Raw genomic sequence first — 25,533 nt, 5'->3', positions numbered from 1 at the left:
ATCTTTAGATTGACGCTGTTCCGACCGGTGGTCTATAGAAGGACTGATTGGTGTCCATCAAAAAGATTCAATATTCCCGACTAGATAGTTGCAACGACGAGCGCTGGAAGTTTCCCTATCCAATTAGCGGAGCCGCAACTGGCCGGACTCGAACAGTCGAGTCTCGTTATCGGCGTGGAGCGTTTACGCATGCCCGGACGAGTCTAGCCACGGGACTCGTAGTTGTCCGCACGTGAATCTCTGCCGACTAGTCGAGAATACCGCAATGATGTAACCAGTTTCTAGGCTTTCGTGTCACTCGTTGCCAGATGTCATAGAAAACTGCGACGACGCACGCGGAGCCACGTAACCGGCCGCCCAGTGAATCACCCAATTTCACGCAAACCTGTAATATCGAGTATCGTCTATACGCTTCATTTGCATACGTTCCGTGCCTCCTACTGACGGTACACCTAGTACAATCCGTGAATCTGAATATCCAAGATCATAAAACAGGGATGTATCACCGTTATCGCGTACGGTGGCGCGTAAAGGGGGTTGGAGAAGACGGGTCGAAAAGAACCGTTGACTGTTACGCAACCATGGCCGGGTATACGAGCAATGGGGCAGCTCTAGAAGGGCAGCGAGGTGAACAGCGCGATATCTACCGTCCGTGGCCCTCTCCCTCGAAAAGCGCGATTCCTGGAACGTTCTTTGTGCGTTATTCACTTTCCCTCTGCTCGATTCGCCCCCACCCAAAAGGGTAGCCTTCGAGCCGAGGCGACCTTGATAGCGAGAACTCGTCGCGGTTGTTCTCGTCATCGCTGGTACGCGACCCACGTCGAACAGCCCTGGTCAGGTATCTCCGTAACCCTGGCCGTAGATCGTGTCCACCCACACACTCGGGATCACCGCTCTCTTTGTTTCTCTGGGAAATTGGCCGAGCTCCGATGTCCCAGCTCACGCGGCAGTTCGAATCGACTCGAAGTGGTAGCCGCTAGGATAGACCCGTGTAAATGTTCCTCAGGGTCCGGAAGGACGGGATTGAAGGTGCTCGTAAAACGGGAGCGTCTAGGGACGGGATATCTCTGGCTCTGGAAAGCATTGATTCACTCGCTTATTCCGTGAACCGGCCGATTCGGCGGGCATCAAATTCCGATTTGCAGATTAGGTTGTGCCTGAGTTAAGGTACAATTTTCCTATACTTTCAATGCACCCACCAGCTCAGCGAGTCTCCTGCGGGTCGCATTTGGAGCTTCCGAAACGCGAATCGATCGAGACACGCCGAAATGGCACCCTCCGTAGGCAGCACCCTCGGCAGAGGTTGTAGGGGTGAGCATAGGGATGCCGAAAGCGGGAACGAAGAGGTCGAGGAAAGCAGACGGAGGCGGAGGCGGTGACTACTGGTGCAGCGATCGAGCGCGTTGACGTCGGAGTGGGGCGTTTGGAGGGCGGGAGGGGTTGGGCGGCGGACGCCCTTGAGCGACGGGCAATGCACCGTGCGAGGTTCAAGGCAGAGCGGCGGTTGCCGTCGCGTCGCCGCCGTCTCCTCTCGCCCTCTCTCCTCACCGTTGCACGTTACACGCTCCATCCTCGAACCTCGAACCTCGAACCACTCGCCCCGCTTCTCGTCACCTTCCTGCTCCGCTGCATCGCGCTTCGCCTCCTCTCTCTCTCTCTCTCTCTCTCTCTCTCTCTACCCTCGATCGTTTTCGGTTCGTTCTTACTACGCGGCTTCCCTCGCGAATCTGCCTCTCACCTTCGATACCCCTCTCGTGTCTTTCCCTTTTCTACCCTCGAGCATCCTTACATCTTGACCCATTTTTCCCGAGCAACTATGGGGTTCGATAGCATCCCTTACACCCTGTATCCGGCAAGAGAATGACTGAATTTCGATCGTTCGTATTTCACGCGTCATCGAAAGCTCGACTTGATAGTGGGAGAAATCGACAATCAATATCGGAGCTGTCGAACGATTGTTTGTTCGCGTTCTCCCGATAACGACCAGCACAGTCAGGGACCTACAATTTTACGAGCGACCTGCGCACAACGAAGGTTCCCATAGCAGTTCGACAAAGAGCAAACAAGATCCTTTAGGTGCGTTCTATATATGTTTTCGCAGCTTGTTTGAAATTTCGCATCACCGTGCTAAAAATAAGCAGGCTCGTTAATTCTTTGCGGCAAGTTCAACGTTTCGTTGCAACAGCCCCGTTCGATAAAACTGTGTATTCGTATATCGCGCGTACGAGCGATGCCCTCGAAAAACAAGGCGGGCATAACGCGATCGAAGGTTACTCAGAGAGGGGAACCGAGTAAAAAGGAGGGAAGAAACCTGCAGCATGGTTTTCTTACGACTTCGGCTTTTATGTCCCGCCGGAAATAGGTTGATCGCGGCGAAATTAGTCGGTTTAACGAACGCGTAACCTGTAACGAGCACGATACGAAGGAGTGTTTTTCCGCGGAGATTAAACGGGCTCCGGTTTCACCTCGCTAGCTGACGCAGGCGAACGCCGAAATCAGGATAATGTCACGTTGCGGCAATGTGATCGGTGTACTTTGGCTCTTCACCGGGTCACCGACTCACGTTTCCAGCGTAGAAACTCGAAATAGAACGATTATTCGACTCCTCATCCCCTCTCGTGCTTTGTGCCCGCCTCGCGATCAATTCCGCGTATCGAATCGCCCAAGACGGTCTTCAATGCCTTTTCGAGGGATCGACGCCTCCTGTCGATCAGAACCGAGAATCTAGAGTCGAGGACAATTACAATCGTTTGAACGTAATCAGCGTGCGTTTGGACGAACAGCAAGCTGAGTACTTGCGAGAAAGTTGATATCGCGGATGATCCCTCTGGCGGTGCGTGTGGAAACCACATCGTTTCATCGGATCCCATACGCTTCTGCCTTGGCGAAGTGCGATCGACCATTAAGACTAGCCGAATCCTCGGAGGATGGAGGCAGCCTCGAGAAGCGGGGCGGTAGGCGCAGGAGAATATTTCGAGCGAGCCGACGACGCGGTTAGTCGAAGGTCGAAATCGTAATCCCCGGTTTCAAGTTCACGACTCTGTCGGAGAGGAAGAGGCAGCTGTGGAGGTGGAGGTGTAAGAGGGTGTAAGGGGGGAATGGCTGTGGGTCCCGCCGCTCGGGAATTCGTCATCGAAATTTCTGGAAGGCGCACAGGCTAACCATAATCTCTCTGTTGCTCTGTCGAGGCCGAGAGAAGAGAGCACGTTGGCCCGGCTCGTCCGGTCTATGACTCAGGAATGACCCTCGTTGAACCGAGCGCAGCCGAAACGCATCACGCTCGAACGAAAGCGAAATTCACTGCGCGTTTTTAGCTACGCCCGGCCCGAAAATATCGCGCCTCTGTGCCGCGAACTTTGTCGTCCCCTTTTCAACCGAATTCGCTTCTTCGTTCTACGATTTTTTGCGTGTACTTGCAGAGATTCGCGAATCGATCGGTATTCGTTCAATTACGACTACGCGAGTCATATATAAATGATATCGTTCGATCGATCGAATACATTTCTGTCAGATACAACGTTTTGGCTTCTTCATTTTCGCCCCTGCATCGAAGGCTTCGCCGCCTTCGAAATCTCGAATTTCAATCGAAAGTCCGTTGGCCCCGCTAAACTTAACTCTTTGCCGGTGCATGGCTGCATCACTTCCGCTCGTTGAAACATTTTTTTTTTCTCGATACATATTTCGTGCCACGTGTTCGCATTATATCCTGAATGCTCTCCAACAACAAACCGATCAAACATTTCCGCGATTTATAGTAGGTTCCGTTTATTTGCGGTAATACTCGTAACTTTGCCAAGCACGTACGAACGAAAAAATCGGTGGGTAAAAAGTGTGACGAGTCCTTGTATTTTCTTCCGAGTAACAGAGGATGTAAGACGGTAAGAAATCTCGGTGAGTTTGCGAAAGATCAGAAACCGGGAAATTTCACTCGTTTTAGCAATTTTTCAGCCAATTCGAAGGAGAGAGCAGTAATAAGGCTGTCGTTTCGCGGCAGAGAATTAGCCGCGAACGATCGATAGAAAATCAGTCGAGTAGAGGCAATAACAATAGAAGCAAGTTGAAATTGAATCGTATCGAGGCTCGACGCACCGAGCGCGCAATATTTTCGACTGGAGGTAGTTGCTTCGCTCCGCGCCGTCTAAAGAGGGTTTCGTAACCCCTAAAGAAAAGGTTAGCTAAATGTCTGCCGCGCGGAGATCATTGCAACGGATTAGATTGTCTTGCACAACAGCCTATCGGCGTAATAAACGAATTTTTTCGCGGTCGTTACGCGGCGAACGTTTCGCGTCAGCCTCTCTGCTGGTAGGCAAAGATACGAGCGACCGGGTGTCGTAACGTATCCGTCGTAATACCGGATCTTGTTGTGGAATTAAGGCCTCCGCACACTGAACGACATATTTCCTCTTTAACTGACCCTTTGTTATTCTTTTCCTCTCCATCGGGCACGCATTTCGGAAAGATTTCATATTTTATCGAGACTCTGCTCTTAGATATGAAACCCAACTCTGTATCATCCCTTGTAGGTTCGGTTCGATCAAGTACCGAGGAAAGTTTCGTCGGAATAAACGGAATTCTGTTACAAGTTGGTCTATTATTAACGCCCGAGCGAGTGTTTCTATTCAGAGACAACGATAAATCTCTCTCGGTAGAGTAGATTCTTTGGAAGGTGCAGGAGAAGAAGGCTGGTTGCGTCAACGGATTCGCAAGATCCAGCCTGTCCGATCGCGATAAAAGGAATCGGCGGCGAAGGGGTACGGTGTGCGTGGTCCTTTAAGCTCGAACGAAGCTGTAGAGCTGTATCCCTCCTCGTATCCGAGGCGAGGAGGGAAGCCGTTAATTCTGCTGCTTTGACATTAGCGACGTGCTTGCTTGCTCGGTTGCCTTGCCTCGCCTGCCGTACTTTATTTCGCGGTCGGTAAATCGTAAAACGTTCACCAGAGACCGGGCATGGCTACCCGGTCCGACCAAGAGGACGTCGTTCTACGGCTACCTATGTATCACCTTAGTCTCCGGCCTGTATAGCGGCTAGGCCGCTTCTGTGCCCACCAAATTAATGGCTTTATCCGCGGAACGCGCTATCCCTTTCGATATAAACTGCCAGAAATCTGAAGGATCTCGAAAGTTTCGTTAAACGCCATTAGACTTGATGGAAAGCTTATTCTTCGGCATCGAACTCTAACTCAACGCAATGGTAGCTTTGCTAATTAAATTTGTGATTTTAGGCAATTATGCCTTTCTGGTGGAGCGTGCTGAAAATTGATGGTTACACGAAGGGGATGTTCTAAAAGGGGATGATTTTTTAGAGGTGAAAAGGGAAATGACAATCCTGCTTCCGTGTTAACCTTTGACTGATTTTTTCTCCTTTTCTTGCGGCACGATCGTTGACTCGAATCGGTCGGTCACAACGGAAGTCGTTTATTCCTCTTTAGAAGGAACAAACGAGACGCGTTAATTGCAACATTAGCATTATTTAATATTCCCACTTGTTTAATGAACAAACATCGAGAAGAGGCGAACAATGAAACCATAAAACGGATCGTCGTAAACGACACGTTGAATTTTGACCGTCCAAGCTGAAATTGTATGCACAACAGGATTAACAATTCGCTCGGGTTGACACTTCCCGAGGCGAAACGATAAAATATAACATTATTATAATTACATGCTCTCTTCCACGGATGTGTATCCGCGTTTTTAAGGGTAATTAAATTAATTGCCGGACGCCACGTACGACAGTCGCTTTTCCTGTTTTTCGCTTCGCGTTTCAAAAATGCTCGTCGTTATTCAAACGTGGAAACGATTGTTTACTTTTATTCTTTGCCAAACTTATTTCGGGTAATTTTTCAACGCGACGCTTTGATCAACGGCTTTGAGTAGCAGCGTAATTTTCAATCATCCGCGAAACGTGTTTAAACGAAAGCGCAGAGCGTTAAAAGTTTCACAAAACGATCCAGGTATCTCACGATTAATTTCACAGTCAGAGACAATGCTTGGTTGCTCGAAACGTTCCCATAACGATATTTCAGACGCGCGGCTTGTTCGATTTCGATTGCAAATTCGGTTTGCGAAAGAGCATCATCCTCCGTGTGTTGTTTACGCGCTAGCGTGACAGGCAATAATTACGCGATTGCATTGTCTTCTCACCTCTCGCCGTTTAGTCGTTACTTACGTGACAGGACTTATTGCGTGCGGCCAGCGAGCAGCAACAAAGAGAACGCAAGCGGAAATGCGACCGAGCGCGCGTATAATTAAATCCTCGTCAGTCCTTTGCTCGCGAAACTTCGATTCGCAATAATGGAACTTTGAAAAATTACATAGACGGTTAATTATCCGTGAAATTCTTCTTAAATCGTTATTTAGAACGGTTTTCTGTTTCATTAATCTCGCTCGCGCTTCCTAAACGCTGCTGAATACAAAGAAATCTAAAAGCCGTATAAATCTTGGAACTATCTTGTCGTCGGTAGTCGTCTGTCGGGGATGTACTCTATTTTCTCGTCGCGAAAAAAAAAAAAATGAAAATAAAAAACAGCCCGGTGTTACGTCTGGTCGTAGAGCAGCTGGTGAACACAGGACTAAATTATCTTTTTACCGCTTCGATCTTCTCTCGTGGAGGAGCATTCCTTAGAAAGCTAAGGAAGCCAAGAGCTTCGGGAGAGACCGGGTTTCACCTAAACGATCGGCATCGAATCCACGCTGTTAAAGATGTTAACCTAGAATCTAGGACATCTAGGTAGAAGTAAGAGAGAACCGAAGTTAAGGATCCATCGGTACCACCTTCCAAGGTGGACGGATCATCTCGGGAGGGTATATTCAGCGATCAGAGGGAAACGTATTCGGTCGGGTAATCGGTCTCCAAGAGGAATTCCTCGGTCCGCGAAACGGCCAGATTTAGTTTGGTCAGGGGAGGCGAGAGAGGCTCGGAAGGATCGAAGCTGGTGGCGGAGAAGGAGGCGGAGGACTCGGTTCGAGGAACGACGCGATGCACGATGGACGATGGACGAAGGAGGATAAGAGGAACGGGATCGGGAAGGTGAGAGGGAGAGAGAAGTAGCTGGTACACCGTACAGGCAGATGCGAGCGAGCTTTATTGGGAGCGTCTGGCTCGGCTGCAGTTTGGCCGTCCGTGACTACGAGACTCCGAAGGTCCCTGGAACGTTGACCATTCGGCTCTTAAAGGACTCTTTGCCCGTCAAGGTCACCTATTGAGTCTGTCCACTTGTTCCCCTTCCTCCGTGCCCTCTCTTCTCGCGACACAGCCACTGATCGGTTCGGTTCGGTTCGGTTCGATCAATCCTCGTTTCGTCATACGAACCATGATTATTCCTTTCAGAAATATCCATACCGATCTCAACTACCTCCTCCTGGTATCGTTAAGGGTAACGCTGAAACTTTTGATAATTGTACGATAAACAAAGATTCTTTTAACAGATGGCGCCGCGGCATGCGTCAGCTGTTGTATAATTCTCAAGACTTTCAGAGCGAGCGACGAAAGAAGAAGGAACGTAATTCGCATCTCTGTGAATTAAAACGAGGCCGGTCTCGAATGGTTATAGAGAAACTTTTCGAACATCGGTTGAACAATGTTACGCGTGGTTGCACTTATTGTTAGCATCTCAGAAAGTCGACGAGTCCTTCGCGCAGCCTCGTCCTTGGGCATTTCTTCACGAATACGCGGAGCGGTCGGTGCAGTGTGCATCAACCGGCCAGGCTACGCACGCCACGGCACGCCGATTGTCCTCGAAAAGGAGATGTAATAAAGATAATTATATTCCAGCGCAGTGGCTGACGTCAGTATCGTTGGTCGATTAGACGATCGCGTTGTAACGCAATTTCAATAATTCTCTCTCGTCTCTCTTCGTCTTTCTTCCACCCGTTCCCCGTTCCGTCGTTCTCCGTCGAAGGCGGTGAAAACTTGACGGGGGGTGGGACCAATAAATCGTACGGCAATTACCAGCGATACCAGTGAAATTACGAGAACAAAATACACCGGAGGGAAACGTTTGTCCGATAATAGGGTTATCCGTAGGATAACCGTATCTTGGTAATTAAAAGTACATTGGACCGCTGTCTTGATACGCCTCGCTGTTTTTTATTAATCTGTTTTCGTTTTGGATATTTCATGTTTCAGTAGCGAGTTATTTTAGATTTCAAGTTGGACCTATTGATTTGCTTCCAGGTCACGGTTCTCAGACGGCTGACCGTGTCCCGTCCCACGTAACACATTACCTGTGTTACTTCTGTTCGCGTTTCATTCTCGTATTGTTTCAAAATCGAAACAAAGATCCTTTTTCACCTCGATCGATGCGGGATACTTTGTTCAGGCTGCAGTTGGCGAGCGCGCGGTTTGCGTTGCTAATAACCGAAGGCCAAGTCGATGACTCCTTTCTTTCTTTCTTTCTTTCTTTCCTTCTTTCATGGTAACAGCTGCCTTCGCGTTGTATCGTCGATCCAGGGACGATACCATCCTCGATTTTTTTTCTGACACGACCTCGCGGATCGTAGGCTGGTTCAGGGTCGCGTGGATCGACGAAACGATTACCATTGGGTGGTCGAGCAAGGAAAACCAGGCAGATTTTTCTCCCAAGAATTATTACCTCCGAATCTTGTCGGAAGTGTCCCAGATGCTTGTCTTAAATAATCGAGTTTATTGCTCGACTCCGCTCCCTCGGAGGTTATTTAAGAGCTTATCGTGATTTCCTTTTCGTACAATCGTAAAGTTTCCCCGATTCGTTCCTTCTAATACAACGCTTGGCAATCGTATTTTCCAACAAACGGCGTTAACTTATGGGAAACGACTTTGGAAGGGAAATAGGTAGATAGAATAGTTCGTCTTGGCGGACTGGAAAATTCGATTGCGAACGAAACGGGCTGATTCAGCGCGTCCGTTTCCACTTGGTCCGACGAGAAGTCGCGCCACGATGCTGGAAATATTAGACGAGTATCGTACGGGTTCAGGGACGATCAAAAACGCGAGAGGATCGCCGCGTGCCTATGTTTGCCAAAATTATATCGGGCTGTTCTTTATTGACACCGCTCCCTGGCAGAATTCGCACGTGCCCGATGCACGCGACCGTGTATTCGAGACTTGCCTCGCGATCCGCCAATCGAACCGTGTATTTCGACACTGGTGCACGGTCACGGTCGTTCCACATGACACGGCGAACTTAAAAATAACACTCTCGAGAAACGCGGCGGAAGTTCGACTTACCGTTCGCCGTTCTTCGATGATTTTTACTCGAAAAGGGGGTTGAAAAACTTGAACGTTTACGAACGATACGTTCTTCTTACCTGGAAACATGAATTACGATATTCTAGTTAGGGAGAGCCAGTCTGGTACACAGAAAGGGATTCTCTGATGGTTGGATGGAGGGGGATGCCGGGGCGGTATGAGGATCGATGGTGGTGGAAATGAGTTCAGAGTGGGGGGTTGTTGAGTGCAACAGCAGCAGCAGCAGCAGCAGCAGCAGCAAGCAGCGGCAGCAACGATGCAATTAGGCGAGTTATGCAGAATGACGTCACACTTCGAGCCGGGGTAACTGTGCTGAGTCAAGGACAGCCTGCCCAAGGCCCTCTTTGCCCTCCCTCCTCAAACCCCTCTCGTGCACCCTCTTGTATGCGCGCACCAACCTCTCTTTCTCTTCCTTTCGTCTCTCTCCGTTCGCCGTTGGTTCTTCGATTCAGAAACAGACCTGAAAATTGCTTTTACAAATGTCTTATTTTTAATTAAACTCGTGGAAAAAATTGTCTTTCATAAGTATAACGAAGAAACGATTCGTTAGCCAACGAAGTTTTCCTCGACGTTTACAATGAAATGTTTTTCTGTAAGAAAGTTTCTTGTCGCTCGGTTTCTCAATCGTTTCTCTTATCTCTCGAGCGTACCGTTGCAGCTGTTACGTATTTACCTGCTACTTAATGATTTCCTTTGATCACATTAATCGATGGAACAGCGTAACGCTGTAACTTTGATATCCTATGAATTTGATTAAGTTTTTGAACTTTGAACGCTTGATGTTTTTCACGCGGTTGAAATATTCTATTATTTGTCGAAGCATTTCTTTGTTCTTTTCTCTGTTCCTTTGTTTTCCATTTGTTCTTCGTCATTCAGCAAAGCACGTCATCGTCGAGTTGGGTTGCAGCCAATCGTTTGAGAGACCTCGTAATCTCTCGAAGGACGCGTTAAGACGTCAATTACAAGCATGAAATCACCGAAACTCTCAATCGCGATCCTGATCTATCCCCTTCGTAATAGCTGACTTCACTCGGTAAAATCGTATGCGATCGAGGAAGGAATGAGTAGTAAGACCGTTCCACGTCCGCGATTATTCGACGAAGACGAAGCGTTTTAATGGAATCGTAACAGCTGACTCCGTTTTCTTGCCGAGGAATCGCGAGTCTCTGAGATTCTTTTTTCCAAGGTGCATCGAGCGGTCGAGTTCCGGCCGGTCGATGCACGATTTTAATATTAATCGACACGGACTCGCGTGTATCCTTCGTCGCTTTTCATTTGCAATTTGCAATGGCCTTCCTTTAAATGCTGATACTTTGCTCGCTGATCGAGCGTTTAACCGGCACAACAAGGTCTCCGTTGCTCGCGATTCCGGTATCGCTTTATACAATCTTTGCCAGAATTCGCTCACGAAAACAACGAAACGCATCGTATAAGTTAATCATTTTTTACTTGAACTTCAAGGCAACATTAATTATAAATGTTTACACGGGATCGTTTGTAGAACGCAGTTGGTGTGTAATCGGAAGGGTGGGACGCATGAGGTGCGTCGCGTTCTTCCACAGTAGAAACAGCGATGCGTAGTCAGACACATTATCAGAACAGTCATTAAGGCTACCATTATTTAATCTTTCAATCTGCTACATTGCATTATATCAATATATCAACGGTATTGAAAATTCAACTACGATTATTTAATTTTTCAATTGAACCTTTCAATTGGCCACTTTGCTTTCGTTTCATTATTATTTCATTTTAATTAAAATACTCGTGCGTTCTGTACGGTATTAGCGTAATATCCGAGCTGTTAAAAGGTCGTTGATTTTTCTCCAATTATTGGATCATATGATATTCGCTGTGTCATTAGCAGGGAATGGGTTGATTGGTCGTTGCAAGCTGTGAATCGCGGTTTCGAGTGGTCGTTTCTTTGTTCGCGGCGACACGGGCAGCCGGGAACGCAATTAACCGGAAAGAATGTGGACAAAGCGATTCCCGAGCGCGACTTCTCTCAGCCCGTTTATCTTTTTTTTTTTCTTTCTTTCTTTTCTTTATTTTCGCGTACAAGCCGGAGCGGAGGGCGCGTGCGCCGCTTCTGCAAACAATTATGCAGGAGGACAGGAGCGGCGACGACTCGGAGGAACAAGGCTCGTTTTCAGCGAGATTCCCTGGCTAAAGGGCGTTCAACTTGTTTTTCTTGCAGCCGGAGACCATTATCGGCCCGCGACTCTGTCGCAATCGTATTTTGCGCGACAGATAATTTCTCCCTCTTTGCCATCGAATGGAATACACGCTCTCGCTCTTTCTCCAATTAACGCGATTCATTTTCCTTTTTTCTTTTTTTCTTTCATGTTTTCATCGCGAAATGTCGCGCCGTTGCATACCGATAGGCAAACGTAAGATTCTCAACATTTCGGGAAAAAGAAATTGTTTTTCCAAATCCTGAACGCGAAGGACGAGGTTCGTCGATCGGTAGATCGCTGTTTCGCGAGCACACGTGGACGATTTCGTTCCGAGAACGTGACTTGGCACTGGTTCATCGAACGTCCGCTCGAAAGAACTCGACGAGGCACGAAACTCGTGTATCGCGAATGGAAAACTCGTCGCTAATGAACCGACGTTCCTGCGTCAAACTCAATGTTCCGCAACATTGTTCGTAGAACTCCTCGGAGCTCGTAAGACGCGTACGAAAATTTTCTCTTGAAAATCCGATGTTTATCGTTCCTAAACCTTACGTCTCGATAAACAGTCCATCCCGTCGATATCCCAAGATATTTCCTGCAACGTCGGTGGGAGTGCAAGTCCCACTCGTAAATCTATCAATGTCGCGCGATGTCGTTCGAACGATACGTCGTTAAGCTAGGTAATTAAATGCCAACGCTCTGTCGTTGAAAAACACAGTCGGTGAAAAACATCTCGTATCGAGAAAGTTTATATTCGCGAGGATAGAGAAACGTGCTTCTTCGAACCTGTTGACTACTAGTCCGTCACGTGACCGGAAACGTTTAAATCGATCTCTCGCGGATCGACGAGTCTTATCAAAAGTGCATGGAATCGATTCCTCTCGATTTTTCCTACCCCCCCTGTTTTTCTTTCGTAATATCTTCGGTGGTCATTCTCCTGCAATGCGAACGCGTGTCTGAAACTTCGATGAATCTATTTTCTGCTCGTCTGCGGTCCGTAATCGACTCTCGATCTTCTGAGAAGATGGACGGTACAGGTTTCTCAGATAGCCGATTCAATTAAACATTCCATTGTTCTGTGCTTACCAAGAATCCTGCGATCATCTTTGTAAACGCAGCTGCTCGTTACGTCATGCGTCGAGCGATCGGGCTGAGGACAGGATCGGATACGCATCCATCTTGGTTCCGCTGATCCTGGATCCGCTTACCGTTTCTTCAAACACTCCTACTTTTGCTTATCCATCGTATGCACGGATACGAATAATTCGTTAGAGCAGATCAACTTATTATTATTATCTATGAACGTATAACCAGGCAAGATTTATTCGAGAGGAAACGAATGACGAGTGTTTCTTTAATTTCAATCTTTCCATAAGATAAATCAAGCGTATCTTCAAGGAGATTTCTCAATAATAGAGCCGTTATAATCGGCTGATACGCTAGTCGGCACACTGAAATTCTATGTCATGGACCCAGCCTTGGATTAAGCCTACGATACGTAGCCAACCCAATTATATATTTATTTACCACGTAATATCGCGCTGGCCCTGATCCGACCGCAGCATGCAACTCTTGTATAATCGTCATTATGTAATTGGCCACGGAGGCGAGCACGATAATCGGACTCGTTAGCTAAAGTCAGCTTCGAGCCCTACGAAATCCAGCCCTATCGTCCAGAAAATCGAAAATCCTGCAACATCTTGTTCGAACGAAAAAAGAAGAAAAGAAAAGAAATGGAACTTCAAACATCCGAATCAACCGAGTAAACATTTATTTTGTCGTTCGACGATAAATTAGGAGGTCAATGGACACGAGTTTCGTTTGCATTTACCTCACTTTCAAAATTTATACGAGATAGAGGAAGGAAAAAGAAAAATGTTTTCAGCGGGAGATTCGATTAATCAGCCGGAACCTTTTGACCTGTATCTGATGTAAAGTAAATTTTGTAACGGATTAGGCAATCGCTCGCTTCTATATGTTCTCGGTAATGAGATAACAGTTATTTCGGGACGTGTTGGTAATTAACTCGTGGAATTCTGCTGATTTCATAAAACGCTCCACGGTCTCCGTTGATATCCGATGTTCTGTCTGGGCAACGGTGATTAGATATTCCGGCAACACGACACGACATTTGTAACCTTGCCGATCGTTTGTTGTATTGGTTAGCCGTTCGATGGTAGATGTACTCGCGATTTACGTCGCGTTAAATCAACAGTAAACTTTCGAACCAGCTACGATTCTACGATATCTACGTTCTAATTGGATCGAAATACCTGCGACCGCAATTTTCAATTGCACAATTAAGAATTCATAGGATAACTATCCGTTACCGCTTACCTAAGCGACTGATTTCGTACGAGCGAGCATAACTCATTCGTGTGACTTTTAAATTAAACAAACGAAGCGAAAAGCGCCATCTTTTGGGGTTGAAATATAAGCCGCGTTGTTTCGAAGTAAATATCATTGCGAAATCATTTAATTGTGAATCTATGTCGCGCGACGGTGTGTCGAAGGTGAAGAGAACCGAGAGGCCGTGCTCGAGATAAAGTTCCCCAGGTAGATGACATTTCTGTCGCGCGGTATCTTTGCTGCCGATCGATCGATCGGGTTCACCTTGTCGCGTTGTTATTGCGATAACGGTACACGAACATTGACGATGAAAAATGGGTGCCGAGTCGGGATTTCTCGACGTGCACGCGTCCGGATCGTGACTCGGTAGAGCAGCTTAAGCAAAGCTGACAAAAAGAGACGCGTGCGCAAGGATTGTCGAAGTGCGCGAGGTCAGTGCTGCGAAATGACACAATCGCTTCGACATTGCTCGCGTTCGTGTAACCGACGTGCCACCACCAACGGAATTCGCGTACCGACGATTATCGTCGCGTTACCCCGACACCCATCCTCGATTTCCGATCGCCACTTCCAATCGCTTATGTAATCGCACCATCCTTGATATTTTTGGCTGCCAAACGCGCCTGGCCGGGAACACTCGATGCCTCGCCCTTTGAACCTCCAACTTTTTTAATTAGGTGCACCTTCAAACGTCTGAGGTTCTTTAAATTATTTCTCGCGTTACGAGCAATCGATTATGGTCTAATCGTGCAGGATCAACTATTAGAAAGCCACAAGTTTCAGCATCAAGACGGATGCAATCAGGTTTCAAGATTGATATACCGAAACAATCTTGCAACCTGAGAAATCGTGCGATAAAGATTCCAGAAACGTGGAAGAATTCTATCCGACGCGATTACGAATGATTGTAGCGAAATTTCACGAATTACGTCGATCGTTGTGTCGCTTAATAGGAAGTTGATTCCGCGAGAATGATCGTTTCCATTTCTTTTTCGCGTTCTTGGAAAAACTTGACGCACGGTCGGCCTTTTCTGAAACAGGGAAGAGAAACGGATCGTTGCGATTATACGAGAGATTGAAATATCGCGCAGGTGGTGTCCATTACGGCAATCCGTGGCGAACGGTGACGTGGATCGAAGAAAATTCTATCTTGCCTCACGGACGAACACGAAGGCTAACGTTCCAGCTGGGAAAACGGGGAAATAAAGAACGAGGATGCTCGACGTTCTCGTCCCGCGTAGACGAATCGAGACATCAACGTCCATTCGAGGAGCACTTGACGTATAACTCGTCTCCGTTGATTAGATCGATTGCTGCGAAACATTTGCAAATTTCATTTGGTCCGAGTTACGTTTGGACGAGATTTCAGTTAGGTCCGTCCGCTTCGAAGTACCCTCAACTATCCTTAGGTTTCGAAGGGGGATGGCTTTTCAGTTAGGTCTCGTTAGTTTCGTCGTTTTCCCTTTGAAATGTACAACTGCTGCAGCAGTTAATAATAATTCTATGAAACGATGAAAAGGAAAAGAAACTTAGTCTGGTGATAGCTGTCGACGCGATATCAGTGACGGTCGATAAGGCTCGAAGGGAAAAACAAGGGGGGGATTTTTTTGTATCGGTGACGTAAGAAGTTACGGCGACTGATTAGCATTGCAATCGTCGTTTATCGCGGCGAGAGAGGACGGCGCGCGAGTAGGAGACGCTGAATCGCGGACAATAATAGCGGTTATTAATACGTAATGGTCGTTATCGGCGCGAGACTTCGCATCGACGACGGTGATATAACGCGTAAACATCGATCCAAGCCAAGGAGAACGATCTTGGATAATTTGTTTGTCCGATATCCATGGCTGTCGCGCGAATAGCTGTATAGTTTAGAAAATGAAAGATTTTACGTTACGCGTTTCTTATCCGTAAGCGATTCGAAAAGAAGCATAAAGGCTGTCGTGCCTCCTACATGGTGTAGGAACACGTAAGCCGATTATTCGTTTATCGGGAGCTCGTGAGTCAACCGGAAGAACGTTCGTCATCCAACGGGGGCAACAGTTGACGTCCGTGTACGTCGACGCCTTTATTTCCTATTTTTCTTGAATCTCCGTCGACGAATTAGCTCGGCAACGAGGAAAGTCCCGTGTTTTTTCCCCGTGCATTTACGTCTCTTCGCTGCGGTTTAGCTGCAAGTTTCATTTCGGTAACAAGCGTTTCCCTGCTGACTCACGCGGACGATTAATTATCCTGCTCGATTAACGAGATGGTTAATTGCGAAAGAAACCGTGGAACGAGCGCAATTTTTGGTCACCTTCCCAACTCTTTGCCAAATAATGCATACGTATGAACAATGTGACTCATCTAATTTGATCATCTCGAGTAACATCGAATTGTACGTTTTAGTAAAAGATATTGCGCATTTCGAGGGAAACGTTACATATAAATATGCGTTTATTTTGGTGTTTCTCAGACTTGAACGTCGACTTTGTTTCCTTTTGCAATTAGATGGAATCTTCGAGTCTTTAAGCTAGCAACTTTGCTGGCTTCGAGAATTAATATTTCTTCCCGAGTAGAATTATCGGAAAAGAGTGTTATTTATAAACACTTCCGCGTTTCGGGTGGAACTTGGAACGGGAATCGGGATTAGGAAATTCCTGTTTCGCCAAATTTCTACGAACAACCGTTAACAAACATTCTGTTTCTGAGAATTATTCGGGCAACGCGTGATTACGTGTGCGACAATTTATCGAAAACAAAGCTCATCGATCTTTTCTTTTTGTTACAGGTAGAAGTACACCAGCGGCAACGTAAGGGTGAGTCGTAAATTCTTTCTCTTCTACCATTGTAAATCGTTCGATCGATGCGTTTATTTCAAGATCGAATTCGATTCGGCGAGAAAGGCGAGATGGCTGGTCTATTTCGGATTACTATTCGATTCCATGTCCCACTGGTCTACTCACCGTCTAATTCTATTGTTACATAAATACTACGATGGCCAGGACGACATAAAAGGAAGTCGTACACGTTCGGACGATACCTATTTCCGGCCTTCTTTCCATTCCTCTCTCCTCCCTGTTCGATCTTTAGCACGCGTAATTGGGCCGAGCTTTCGTTTCGTTTCCATTCGATTCCTCCGGAATTTTTACCTCCTGTTACTCCTTTTCGCCGTTCCTTTCTCATACTTGCTCCGTCATCTCGTCGACGCGACGGCGATCCCTGAATCGTTGTGAAAATAGGTTAGCTATCCCGTCGACACCTTCGTTTTTTCGCTCCCTTAGTCCCCTAAACGATTCAAACTCTTCGCTTCTGACGGAAAATTTCTCCCATTAATGCGAGCTGTAAATTTCTTCCTAAACCGCGTAAAAACGCCATAGAAAAGGATGACGAGGTACGAAAGCGTCGAAGCGTACCTTGCTACGTTTTCAACGCAACAATGAACGTGTTAACAAGGACGGGTTTGAACGAGGCGATAAACAAAATCGATTTCGCAATTAACGAGCTATAGCAAGCCAGACGCTGTCTAATGTCACTTCAAACATCCTTATCAGGCGACGATAATCGTCTGACGCCCGCATTCAGCCGTTTATCGACTCGCAGTCCGCGCTGATCGACGCTTTGTAATATTTATGAAGTTACATGCTCACGTTCCTCGCAGCTCGCACGAACTCTGTTTGCCTAAGTGAATCAGTAGTTACGTCCCGACGCGGGTTGTTAAGTCGTCGCGTCGGAACGCAAATGTCGTCCTTTCGCTAATTTCGGGTCACCGCCTTAAATTTTTCCTCGTAATAGCTTCGGATAGATCGGTCGGTACAACGATGTTAGAAGAAATTACAATATCTTATTTTAAGGAAAACTATTCTCTTCGTATCCGGTCAAGGTCGGGGTAACTAAGTACCATGCCGTCCATGGGTTTGACCTTACTTGCCACCTATATATTGGAAACTCTTGTCAGAAGCTATTATTAATAATTTTTCTTTCTTTTTCAACGGTACATCTGCTTTATGTTATCATTTTATCGCCTAGCTTCGACGCGAGGATATTAGCACACCCTACAGTAGGATGATTTAAGTTTATTTAAAGAATTTGCATAAAAATTAGTAACGGATCGTTGAGCGAGGACTTGCGAGAAAGTTGCAGCGGATGTCCCTCTGGCGATGAATGCAACAACCATCGACGCGGTATAAATCGAAGCTTCGTTAATATTCTGAAAGTGAAAAAGTACAGAATCATCCTGGCGATCGAGCGAAATCTATTTTTTTTTACCGTCCCGAACGCTACCTTAATTCGCAGACAATTTTTATCGCCTCATTTACGTTTTACCGTCTATTGTTCGCCTTTTACGCTCGTCTCTTTCGCATCGATGCAGAGTAAACAGCGAGAAACGCAACTTCATCGTGTACCTACTTGTTTTCAGCCGCGTTTAATTAACATTTTCGATATAAACGGGAAAAACAATCGGAGTAATTAACCGTTCGGCACGGATCACCGAGGAGCCTCGATATCGCATCCGCTCGCGTTTTCTGTTCAATTTTACGAGACGTCGTTAACGCTTGCGTCACTCTCCACGAATCCTTGGACTTTACACCGAAACATATTCCTCTATCTTCCTACGTGTCGGGTCCACTTTGTCATTTCGATGCTTCGCCAATTGTTTATCGATCTACTTAAACCGCTGCTTGATCCAGATTCGAATAAATTTAACGAAATATCTAAACCACTCGTTACATCAAGTAGGTACACGATTCTTTCGCGTAAAACGATCGCAAGGAAGTCGAGTGCGCTAATGATTTTCTGATTACCGAATAAACACGCGTCTATTACGCAATCGTGAAGATTGGTCGCGGTGTTCGAGTTAAATTTCGTTCGAGGCGACGGCCTTCGTTAAAATAGGCCAGCGAGATAACGATTACGCTGGATAGAAGCTTCGAACGGTCCACGAGAACGATAGAAATCGTCACGTTAGAAACCGATACGTTACACCGTGATACCGTAATTATGTAACGAAACGAAGCGAAGGTCCTCGATTACCATCCCACCCATCTTCTTATTTTTCGAGCATACGTTCCTCCGATGGTTAAAACGCGCGATACAGCATTGTCAACGCGATTTTCATCGAAACAGAATTAAGAAAACGTATTTCGCTGCGGCTCGAGTCAGTGGAACGTCAAGAATTTTGATCGTACCGATCTGATAAGTCTTAATCGTTCCAATCTATCCGAAATAGACTGCAACGATCGTTTTTAACAAAAGCTCGATCAATTTCACGGAAATTGATTTGCTCGAATCACGGCTGTCGATCGACAATAAGGAACGTTGTATCAAGATTCTTTGCTCGATCGTTGAAAGCGTCACGAATGTTGGAAACGATAAGGCTGAATTGGCAAGAGATCGGTCAACTTTCTAGGCGAGGCGTTGCTTAGCGATTTTTCCCGCGGCTAGCCTCGTTTCGTTCGATTCCTCGGCTGGAAACCGTTACAGGGGGACACGGGCGCGAGAATCGAACCGATGAGCGCCGGAACTTTCACGTGACACACTAAAACCGCGAAATGCAAACCGCCGTCGCGTCGCGTCGCGTCGCGTCGAGGGAGGTAATCGAATCTGACGCGAACGTCACGCGAGAAAGACAAGCTTGCAACGAGCCGTTCCAATTACACCTTCGTCCCCTTTCACCGGAGGGAACTTCTCTTCAAATATTTCTAAAAATTTATCAAAAATAAAATGAACAAAGTCAAAGTCTCGGTTGCTTTTATGAGCGAAAAGGTAACAGGGTTGAACAGTCACGAATTACGTTTACCAGCGAACGGGCTCGAATGGTTGCGTAAAGCTTTCAGGCTGATGGAGACGCATATTTTCTGTAAGTAAAGTGCCTCGTCATAAGGCTCGGACGGCCGATTCAGGTCGCATGAACTTGTTGAGGTAGGTCCGTTCTCTCGTCGCGCTTTCAGCCTTCCATCGCGAGCAGGGCGGGCAAACGAGTCGAGGAAGAAAGGGGGGAGGTAAATAGGTAGGAGGTGAGACGCGAAGGTACTCGAAGGTGGAGGTAATCCTCGTCGAGCCACGAGCAGATTAATTTCACTGGTCCTTTCAAGGTTTAACTCGTTAACTTCCTTTTATTTCCTTAACGATTTCTCAAGAATCAGCCTTGAAATATATTTGGTAAATCGTTTCGCGAACATTTCCAAAGATTTTCAAACATCTTGAAAGACGTACCGTCGTAGAGACAATAGATTGAAATAGGTAAAACGACCGCGATCCCCCGTAGACGTGTAACCACCGTCACGCGATGCACTTTCATGAAAGTTTCAGCTTTCCATCGGCCGCGATACGAGCGGAATGGAAAAGAAACAGCGTGTCTCCCACGTGAAGCTATCTGCCCGCTTCTGCCCGCGCAGAAAATTAACGCGTTCCCCCTTAGGCGTGCCGCGCCTAATCGACCACGGTCTTCATTGTTCCCAGCTAAGTGAAAATCACTGGAAAGTCTGACGTTTATTTTCTCTGCTCGACCTTGCCTTCCCAAGTTTCACATTTCTCTCGTCGTGAAACAAAATATGAAACAATGATTAATAACGAATTAAGAAGGAGAAGCTTTATCGAAAGTTCGAACGCTGACGGGAGGGAACAAGTACAAGAAAGAATAGGAAAAACTTGACTGAAAGTTAGATTTATGAAAAGGGAAGATCGATCGATTGCGAAAGTATCGTTCTCATGGTGTTCGTGCCAGTTTCAGCAGCCACCCTCTATATCGATTTCGAAACTCTACGTGACGGTATACGTGTCGGAAGCGATTGGCCAGCAAGAGAAAGAGAAAGGTGAAGTGCACGCATGCTGCGCGTCCGCAGAAGAAAGTGCAACCACGGCCACGTTTCTTCCTTCTTCGCCTACCGATGCAACTATCGCAATAATTCCTTATAAGCCACTGTTCTTCTATCGAAGAATGTTTATTAATAATTAACGTGAACCGTATGGCAGGAACGTTAATAATTCATATCTAACATATAATACATAATAAGAACGTAAAGTTCGATTCGCATCGAGTAAAATAAAAAGAAAAAAATGAAAATGAGAAAATCGTCAATTTATGAAAGAAAATATTTAATCGACGATCGGTTAATAAATCTTGGAGCGTAAAACAAGAAGTCCCGATTGTACGAGCGAGTCGGATATCCGACAGCCTCTCACTTCGGATATCTCCTGCAAGAGATTACCCAAGTGGTTATACGTCCGCTGCACTTTCATCGCGCTGTTACTCGCCAATTACTAGTAGTTACTGCAAGCGGAGTCGAGCGGAGACGAGACGGTGAACGTAATCGTGGAAGGAGGAGAAAGAGGAGAAAGAGCGCTTCTAGTTTCTTCCCCTTTCTCTTACTCTTTAATATGGAACTGACATGCTTTTCAATTTGATTTCAAACAAAATCCTGGTAAACCCATAGACCTATGTCTATTATTTTAGAGAAAAAATTAGAATATTTTTTGACGAGTTTATCGTTTCAAGGTATTCTATGAGAAAATGATTTTCAATCAAGTCCCGTTGATTATATAGAATACTAGTTTCGCTCATCGATCAATTATACAAGAGAGTCGTTTCTCTCAGGTAGACTGGTTATCACCTCAGCCAACGCGTTAGGCAGTTGCACTTGAAGTTAATCGTTTGTGAAAGTCCATTTCTACCGATAAACGAATTCAAGTTTATTAGGAATCTTGTTTTGTAATAGTCGTTACACTCTCGTCCTAGAAAGTTGTTCGAACTCATATTTATCGATAACTTTTTATTTTTTTTATTTTCGAAAGACAGACGATCTCTGATCGATGGATAATAATTTTAGTTGAAAACTCGTCGTTGATACTTGAATCGAATCGACTAGAATCGAATGTTGATTGCTGAAAGGAGGACGATCGGGTTAAAAATCCTAGCCACCGGGAGAAATGGAAAAAAGACTTTCACCGTCGAGAAGGTAGAGGCTGGCAGTGTTTCTCTTCGGCCCACGGAGAGCCCCTTGGTAACTCTCCTTTTGCGCTTGGCTCGTGGTATAACCGTCGAGTAATACCGGCGCGGATTAGCGCGATGAAAGTGCAGCAGCGGATGTATAATCATTTAGGTAATCGGTGTGAGACAATCTCGGTGGAGGAGAAAATCATCGGTACCGGTGCCACGGCCAAGGAAAATTGCGCTTTCCACTCGCGTTACTCTCCATCGAACGAGGGATTCGGGTTGACTTTCGTGACGGGAAGGGAATAGGCCGGTTTATCCTTCCGTTCTCCAACAGATTTCTCTAATCTCCTTTGCAATAAACGCCGATCGACTAGCAGGAAAAATACCGTTTATTTTATCAACTAGTTTCTACTCTTCTTTAATTTGTAATCGAATAGCCGTATAAAAGAAGGCTGTAAGCCTGTTTTCACATTTATTTTTTTTTTTCGGGGATTGATTTGGCAAATACAGAAGTACGCAACGGTACGAATCAGCGTAATCGATCAGAGAGACGTTTTCACTGCGACGACCCACTTCTCGTCCCGCAGTTCTATCGGTGCGCGTGCAGCGAACAACCGAGAGAAAGTTTTGATCTCGAACGTGAAACCGGCCGGCGGATTTTCACGTCATATCCGATCGGTCGCCGCAAAAAAGAATGTGAAAATGCGACGGATATTCCGCGGGAGACGCGGTTGCACCGGTGAAAGTGGAGTAAATCGTGTCTCTCCTTTTTTTTCCCCCCAGAGAGAGCTTGCTCCTTCCTAGCCGATCGGCTTCAAGTTCACTCCGCGGTTCTATAGATCGTGGGAGCTTCGACGATCGATCGTTCTGACGAAGAACGATCTAGACTTTCGTCGACGCTTCCGAGACGTTCGACGCGTTCGTTCTGCTGTCGTATTTCGATGACGCATAAATTTTCCATAAGAAAAGGGTTATTGACGCACGCTTCGCGTCGGATAACGCGTCCGTTCGAGAAGCCGAGGAATGTTCGAGAGTGGCGGCCGTGGGACACTCTCGAAAAACTTTCGAAGACATTGAACCCTGGTCCCGAATCGAGTGGAGCCCGGTTTTCTGCCGTTTGTGCCGAATTCAAGTTCACGGACGTCCGTCCTTCGGCTACTCGCGAGTTCGAACTTAGATTTTTCTATTATTCGTACACGCACCGTTCTCGGTCGATCTTTGCAGTTTAAAGCGTACATTCGCTGTGCAAATCCGGCGTCGTTAATGAGCTGAGAACGCGGCATTATTCTAGGTAAAGCGTGCGCGAATTTTTAACGCTTGATTTAACGTACAATCGAGCGTGTCGCATCTTTATAACTCTCATCGATTTTTATTACTTTTCTTTTTCACCCGGTGTATTGACCCCGAAATACACCCCCGAATTTAGGCAGTTTTGCGAAAAACTTTGATCGTGTGTCGCGAATCTTTTAGGATGAAAGGACGAAGGATAGGACAGGCCGGTGAAAGAGAAGTGGCACGGCAGAGTATCGGGGTCAAGTAGCACGATAGTAGGCAGCTCGAAGGCCTACTTTACTTAAACTAGACTGTCGGCGAAGCAACGCGCGAAAACAGCCTCGAACCGGGCCACAATCTTGTGTCTTCGGGCCTTTCTAATCCGTGGCCTGTATTTCGAGCGTCGCCGGAATTATCCTCGTTACAGCCGGCTAACAATAAGTGTTACGTGGCGCGATTCATCGTCACACATCGATTCGCCGATATTTCACCGATCCTGCGTAATTTGAACTTTCCAACGTGCCGCGTACACTATTTCCCCGTCGAGGACCGAAACGATCGGACGTGAAGCGCGATAACGAGAGAAGCAGTCGTGTTTTATCGCGAAAACGAGGGGAAAGTGCGTGGTCATCGCAGGAGAAAAAAAAAATAGCAGACGAATGAATTTTCTTCGCAAAGATCACGAACCTGCTTTCACTACTGGGAACAAGGATCGAAGGAATACGGTGATGTTCGACGATGAACGGAAAGGACCGTGTCCTTATCGAACGTTCCGAGATTATCGAATCCGGGTCAGGGTAGTTTATTTCGTGTCCCACATTCGTTTTATCTTCTCCAGCCTAGGCTGCTGACATAATCAAGACCGTGACTGAACGGGTCAATGGGGGCTGATAACGCGTAGATTCCTCGTGGATTAGAAGAGAAGAGAAAATTTCATATTCGATTCATTCGTGGAGCGAATGATTATGAAAATCCGTAGCAATTATCCTCTAAAGTCGCGTTACTCAATAGCTCGAGCGTACGAATGATAATGAATAATTTATCCAATTTCAATTACGTTATGGCGAGTGTGTTACATATTGAAATTTTGTTGCTGTCTATATAATCGAATATATAATATCTCGAAATTATACAACCAATTAATTCGCTTCTACTGCCATGCTTATATCATATTAAAACAGTCTGACAGCTATAAAGAGATAAAGCGTGTCATAAACTTGAAACTTGGTTCGTATCAATATTTCTTTCCATGTTACGGACTCTGTTTTTGGTACGAGTACAGTAGAACAATGCAGAAAATTTCATTTTTCCGATTATGTCATTTATTTACTTGTCAATTATGAACAGCAGACGATACGCAAGTTATCGTTGACCTTTTGATTATTAAAGAGATGGAAGTAACATGGCGATGGTTAATAAAGTTACAATGTTGAAGCTTCGATTAAAACTAAACGAAATTACAAAAGATTGCATCGTAGTTTCTGATCAAAGGCAATTGCAAGAAAAAATGATAAAAATAGCAAGCTTCTGACTAAGCAAACACGGTTATTATTATCGTCGACGATCGCCCAATTAGTGGATCGATGGAATCCACCGAAAAACAGAGACGAGGAAGAAAAAATGCCAAGGATACCATCGGTAAGAAAAGGATGCGTCAAGGAGGAAGAGGAATAAAAATAAGAAGGAAGGTGGATCGATTGGATAGGTGTTTGCGTTCACCGCAGGAGAAAGTGGCGATCCAATCGCCTGGTGGCAGGGAGAGTAGCCAAGAACTTCTAACTTTACATCGACTCTCTTCCCGTGCGACCTCGAATACCGTCGCGGTGTCAATGTCCCCCCTGGCAGAAGAAAGAAACACGATGGTTCGCGTCGCCAGAATCGGCGATATCTAAAGAAATATGCGAGCAATTCGTTTCGTTCCGTTTCGACCGTCAGGGGGTTGCATCCATTCAGTCGAAACTTTGATCGTTGACTAATCATTCTTACTAAATCATTGATCAGACGTATCGAAACGTGTAACGAAACGACGTAATTGAAATAACGGAGAGGAAGAATTTGTCGACGGTCTATTAAAGCCGATCCTTCGAGCACGTTGTAGCCGGGTGTCGCTAAAAAAGGGTTAAATCGTCCCATTTCACGCGGCCGAGGCCTTTTCTTTTTTCTCTTCTCCCCGAATCATGAACGCTCGAAGGCGCGATAAAGGAGCTATTTGCATCGAAAATAAAAAAAGACAAAACCGCGAACGGCTAGGGTTGGAGGGGAGGGAAAGTGTGTCGTATCCGGTGCAGCGGGCTCTCGAGATACGATGGAGAGAAAAAAAAAAAAAAAAGTGGTCAAGGGCGTATGCAGGACCGTTACGTCATCGAGGAGGACGCTGAGGATAATCGAAAGGTGGCTTCCTCGCGAGGGAAACACGCGAGGGAACAAAGGGAGATCGCGTCCGAGATCTCTCCGTTGCATCTTCCAAACAATGTTTTCAATCTCTTTAATTATTCTTTAGAAAACGGTGAACAGAGAGAAATATCGGTCTTTCTGACGTGACATTTCGTGCGTTCGCAATCGGAGGGTAGGTACACGATGACTCGATTATA

At 46.2% G+C, this 25,533-nt stretch overlaps 1 protein-coding gene and 1 long non-coding RNA gene across 4 annotated transcripts in view; one reads left to right on the top strand and one right to left on the bottom strand.

Moving 5' to 3' along the window:
• LOC117602215 (caveolin-3) overlaps positions 1-25,533 on the top strand; it is a 176,667-nt gene that overhangs the window by 47,940 nt on the left and 103,194 nt on the right. For all 3 annotated transcript variants that reach the window (XM_076691580.1, XM_076691579.1, XM_076691581.1), the window contains exon 3: positions 16,526-16,553. The gene's annotated coding sequence lies outside the window, so the exon portion shown is untranslated. The remainder of the gene's footprint in view (positions 1-16,525; positions 16,554-25,533) is intronic.
• Positions 16,384-25,533, bottom strand: part of LOC117602220 (uncharacterized) — a 28,786-nt gene continuing 19,636 nt past the window's right edge. The window contains exon 4 of the long non-coding RNA XR_004580914.2: positions 16,384-17,944. This is a non-coding gene — a long non-coding RNA (uncharacterized LOC117602220). The remainder of the gene's footprint in view (positions 17,945-25,533) is intronic.

The sequence above is a fragment of the Osmia lignaria genome, chromosome 13 (assembly GCF_051020975.1).
Source record: "Osmia lignaria lignaria isolate PbOS001 chromosome 13, iyOsmLign1, whole genome shotgun sequence".
NCBI classification, from domain to species: Eukaryota; Metazoa; Arthropoda; class Insecta; order Hymenoptera; family Megachilidae; genus Osmia; species Osmia lignaria.
Note: the sequence above shows the minus strand (reverse complement) of the source record. Positions and strands in the feature narration are given on the sequence as shown.